At 43.3% G+C, this 5,335-nt stretch overlaps 1 pseudogene; it reads right to left on the reverse strand.

The window, feature by feature from the left end:
- Positions 1 to 634: 634 nt before the first annotated feature.
- LOC101411757 (thyroid receptor-interacting protein 11 pseudogene) lies at positions 635 to 4,714 on the reverse strand (annotated as a pseudogene).
- Between the last annotated feature and the right edge of the window lie 621 nt (positions 4,715 to 5,335).

The following is a 5,335-nucleotide window of genomic DNA, read 5'->3' on the forward strand; positions in this document are numbered from 1 at the left end:
CCCTGACCTGTAGCCTGGATGTCAGCACCCTTGTCCTGCACTGGGAGCCAGGCCTAATGCATAGAATACTCAGGAATTCTTCCTACACTTTTGATTCAACCAAGTAAGTCATAATAGTGGTTTATTTAGCATAAAACTTTCCTTTCTGAAGATATGAACTGTCCAATTCGGTGCACCAGCAGAGATGCTTTCTCACATTGTCAACCCCTGGTGATCCTCAGGTCCTGCCCCATGGCACAGCTGGCTGCCTGTCTCTGCCGAGAGCCCTGCCTTCCCCTCTAGAATCTACTGTGTCCTGGAGATGTGCTGTGGGCAACCAGGCATAGGGCTTGTCTCTCATAAAATAATCAGAGAAGGAAATGAAGAGCTGCTTTATGGGTGTTTGCATTTCTTTTTCTTTTTTTTTTTTTTTGTCAGTTATGGTAGTAGAGAGATGATTAAGTTTAAAAGGGTTTAAATCAGAGGGAAAAAAGGGAGATTATACTTGTTCTATGACACTTGTTCTATGACACCTGCAATTTCTAAAAGTCTAAAGATAGTTTTATTAAGTATAAGGACAGTACAGGTACAAACGAACACCTGACTTCTACAAGGGGACATTATGATAAAATATATACATATATACACACAATGGTTAAGGATGGCTTGCTTGTTTCACAGTGGTATAGTCATTTCTGGCTTGATTGCCTGTTGCTTCAGAGTCTTTCAGTATAACTGCAGCGGTGTTGTCAGGTAGCATGGCAGAACTGTAAATGTGGGCAGCACATCTGAGATGGGTTTCAAAAGGAGATTCCCAGGCCCACCAGTTCCGAGTCTAGCAAGGCTGATTAGAGGCACCGCTGCAGAGCAGGGAGCGAAGAATGGATTCTCAGGTGCTCTTGTACTGGTTCTGGACGCTGCTGTATATTTAAAATGTGGTGGTACATTTGTGGCTCGTTGGGTCCTTCCTGGTGGATTTTGGAGATTCATATCATGAGCAGAAAGTTTTGGTGGTGGCACAGATGGATGAGACTGTGTTTGTAGAAATTTCAGAAAATGTTCTGAGAAAGAACTATTAAGTACACACTGTCGACTAGGTTTCAGAGATGTATTGGGAACACTTTTTGATCCTCCTCCAAGCCACCCACTCATCCACCTCGTAACTGCACCCTGGCCATCAGTGAACAACTCTTCCATTTCCTCCTTTTTCATACCCAGACTGCTTCCCATTAATCTTAATACCTCAGGACGCTTGGTTTTTGGTGCCTGAAAGTATCTAATAAAGAGCTTTCTCAGCAGGACTTTGTCCACTTTTCCTTCCGTGCTCTTTAGTACATTCATCAATTTCTTTTGTACCTCATCCAGCATTTGTTGTTGGCATGCATTTTTTTTTTAAGATTTTTAACTTGTTCTTTCTTCAGAGTTAACTGTTCTCTCAGTCTCGTTGCTGAGTCCAATGCAGCATTTGCCTCATCCAAACGTTCCTGTAATGATGAAAGTTTTCCTCCCAGATTTTCTGCCTTTGTCTTCCATTCCCCTACAAGGTGGTTTTGCTTTGCTAGTTCGGCAGAATACGTAGCTTTTTCCTCTTGCTGGAAATGGTCTAGTACCCCGTGTAGGTTGGCTAGGGAGAGAGCATACTGCTTTACTTTTCTTGTGAGATGGAAAGCTGCTGTGCAGTTTCATCCCTTTGTGCGGAGACTGTATTCAGTTGGACCTGCAACGATGCTACCTGCAAACTGGCTTGACGCCTTGCATCCTTCATTGCATCAGAGGATGAAAGTAGCTTGTCTTCCAGTGCTGTGACTTTCTTTCTTAGGCTGTTCTCCCTGTCTTGTGCAGCCAAAGCTTCAGGAGCAGAAGAGTCTTGTGATTCTAAAACATGCTTATGCAGGCTCTCTAGCTCCCAGTTTAAGTGTAATTCCTTGTTATGTAAATGTTGTAGCTCATTCTGCAGGGCACTGTTTTCCATTTGTTTCTGTTTCAGGGCCAACAGGACTTGATCTCTCTCGTGCTGAAACACAGCTGCCGGGAAACGGACTTTGGCCCAGTGGTTAGGGCGTCCGTCTACCATATGGGAGGTCCTTGGTTCAAACCCCGGGCCTCCTTGACCCGTGTGGAGCTGGCCATGTGCAGTGCTGATGCACGCAAGGAGTGCCGTGCCACGCAAGGGTGACCCCCACGTAGGGGAGCCCCACGCGCAAGGAGTGCGCCCGTGAGGAAAGCCGCCCAGCGTGAAAAGAAAGAGCAGCCTGCCCAGAAATGGCACCGCCCACACTTCCCATGCCGCTGACGACAACAGAAGCGGACAAAGAAACAAGACGCAGCAAAAAGACACCAAGAACAGACAACCAGGGAAGGGGGGGAAATTAAATAAATAAATAAATCTTTAAAAAAAAAAAAAAAAAAGAAACACAGCTGCCTTCTCCTGCATGGATTTCACTGCATTTAAAAGCTGATCTAACTCCCCAGTCTTGTCCTGTTCCTTTCCTTTGAGTAGTTGTTCCAAAACAAGAGCCTTCTCCTTCATTGCCTGGCACTCAAACTCCCTTTCTTGCAGCATGATTGAAATCATGGTATTAGCCTCTTGTAATGCTTGATGTTCTGTTTCCTTTACCCTAGATGTTTCTGCTATTTTTTCATTTTCCTCTTTCAGTTTAGAAATGTCCATTTCTAAAATTAATATTCTCTCCTTCAGGGTTGTCACTGCCTGCGTTAAAAGTTCATTTTCCTTCACTTTGTTAGTGAAATTCTCATTTAACGAAAGTAACTTGGCACTGTTGGCTTCGATTAAGAGGTGTTTTTCCTTAAGTAACTTTTTAAAAACATCTTGTTTGTCCTTTATCTCCTTAACTTCTGGATCATTTTGTTCATGTTCTTTTCCTTCTAGCTCTGAGGTGGCAGCAATTAAATGACATAATCTGTGATTCTTTTCCTGTAGAGTTCTGATTGTTCCATCTTTTTCCTGCAGTGATTTTCTTAACTCTTGTAACTCTTGTTGAAGTAATTTAGAAGGCTCCCTCAGTACATCAGATTTAGTGTCCCTAAGAGATTCTGCTGACTGTGAAACAGGTGATGGTCCAGAGGAGAGCTGTGGTAAAATGATATCAAGTTTTCCTAAAAGAAGATCCTTGGTGTTGCAAAGCTGCCCTAGGCTGTGCTGAACTTGTGCTAATTTCTTCCCAAAATTTTTGAGTTTGCTTTCGTTCTGCTCGTAACGTTGGATTAGTTCAGTACGCTCTCCTTGGAATTTACAGTTATTTTCACTCTCAACCAAAACCTGAGCCTGAAGTTGATGAAATTTCTCCTGTACTTGGGCTGACTCACTGTGTATGTTTTGTACTGTGGTCATCACTTGCTGTTTCCACTCTTCCATTTCCTTTACTTGTTGCTTTAATTTATCCCATTCCTGTAGTACCTCCTTGAAGTGATGACTATTAACACCTCCATCTTCATTACCAGTGCTGGATGCATGTAGAACAGTCAATAAAGTCTGACATTTCTGACTCAATGCATCTATTTCAATATCTTTTTCTCGAATGATATATGATAAATTATGCACAGTTTCTCTAAACATATTCTGGTCACTACTTTCAAATCGAGTGCACAAGGTTTTATTTTCTTCTTGCAGCTTCCTAAGGACTACTTCTTTCTCAGAGACTATGTCCACCATTTTGTGGTATTCTCTTATTAGGTGGCTATTTTCCCTAGTCCTCTCACTGAGAACAGCTAATACGTGTTCTCTCTCCAGGACAAAGGCCTGCAATTGCTGTTGGAGATAAACAACATCCTGGGCATAGCGAGCTGAAGAGGTTCTTGCACGAAGGGCTTGTATTTCCGAATCTTTCTGCTGGATTATATGCGTTAGTTTCACAAGCTCCTCTTTGGACAGCTGATCAATCTGCTTTCTTAAAGATATATTCTTTTCATTTAGAATTTTAATCTCTAATTCTCTTTCTTTTATCCCCTTTACTAATATTTCAATTTCACCTTTAGATAAAGCAAGCCTTTCACTTCCATATTCTATTTTAAGGCTCTCAACTTTCTTTTCAACAGAAATATCCAAATTCTCTGTTTGAATTCTCTGTCCTCCTTCCTGCATCTGGGTTCTGGCTTGTTCAATAGTGTCTTGCAAATTCCTTGTTTCCTCATCCTTCTCTAAGCAAAGCTGGGCCTGTGAGATATTCATTTGGTCATGCTGGTATTGAAACTCATCCCTTTCCTTTTTGTGCTCCTCTAAGAACTGAAGCAGTTGAATCTCACTCTGGTTTTGATCTTCAGTTGTCTTTTGATGATGTCGTTTTTCCTCTTCAAAATCAGCCTTTACTATACACAGTTGAGATACGTCAGATTCAGTGGCTGGCTGCAGATTCTGCACCTGCTCCTGTAGCACAATCTGTCCTACTCTAAGATGACTGATGTCTACATCTCCCTCTTGTAATTCATTTTGGGAACTTGTAGATCGCTGCTTGACTTGAAGCTCTGAGGCTTCATGCTTCTCTTCTAGGTCTGCACAGTATTTAAGTCTCTCATTCACTGATTTTAAGGTTGAATGAATGGATTCGCTCTCCTCTCTGCTCGAGTTAGGTAAAGCTGCTTCCACGTCCTCCATGCCCTCCATGAGCAATCCTGTTGTCAAGTTTGACCTCTGTCCAGTGAGAGAAGCCAGGCTGCCCCTCACTCTGCCCAGAGTTTGTCCCAAGCTGGAGCCGAGGTCACCAAGCCAGGACGACATCGCTGTGGGTCAAGGAACTACACGGTCTGCTGTGAGTGAAGCAGCCGATGTGGTCAGACTCTCCCACCAAGTGTCCTCCAACTGCTGCCTTGACGGAACTAGTCCAAATCTAAGCACTTAGGATTCCACAGCACAGTGAGGGGTTGCTGGGCAACACCAGCTTCAGGGGCTCCCCCCAGCTGCCCGACTCTGCCCAGAAACACCAAGACCTGGCCTGGGACTTGACCACAGTCCTCCACCAGTGACACAGTCAGGTCCACGGAGCCTCCGCTCCTTCCCACACCTTCCCCCCACCCGAATGGGCTTTTTCTTCCTCTGCTTTCCTGACTTTCCCCGGTTCCACGGGCAACTCCTGCCACCTCCACCCCAGTGCAGGGACACCTGCCCTGAGAGCAGCAGTGGCTTATTGGAGTCCAATTTTATGACAGTTGATTTTTAGGTTGTTTTCTCTACATTTTAATCTGTTTAGGGCAAAACCATGCTTCGTACTTATTTCTCTTAGAAGTATATTTTTTATTCAAAAATAAATATTTTGTAATACTTGGAAAGGAGAAAGTGAAAAAATAGAAAAAATGGAATTCATTTCAAATTTTTAAAATGTGTGTTCTCTTCTTTTAGAAA

Source organism: Dasypus novemcinctus, chromosome 12 (assembly GCF_030445035.2).
Source record: "Dasypus novemcinctus isolate mDasNov1 chromosome 12, mDasNov1.1.hap2, whole genome shotgun sequence".
NCBI lineage: Eukaryota > Metazoa > Chordata > Mammalia > Cingulata > Dasypodidae > Dasypus > Dasypus novemcinctus.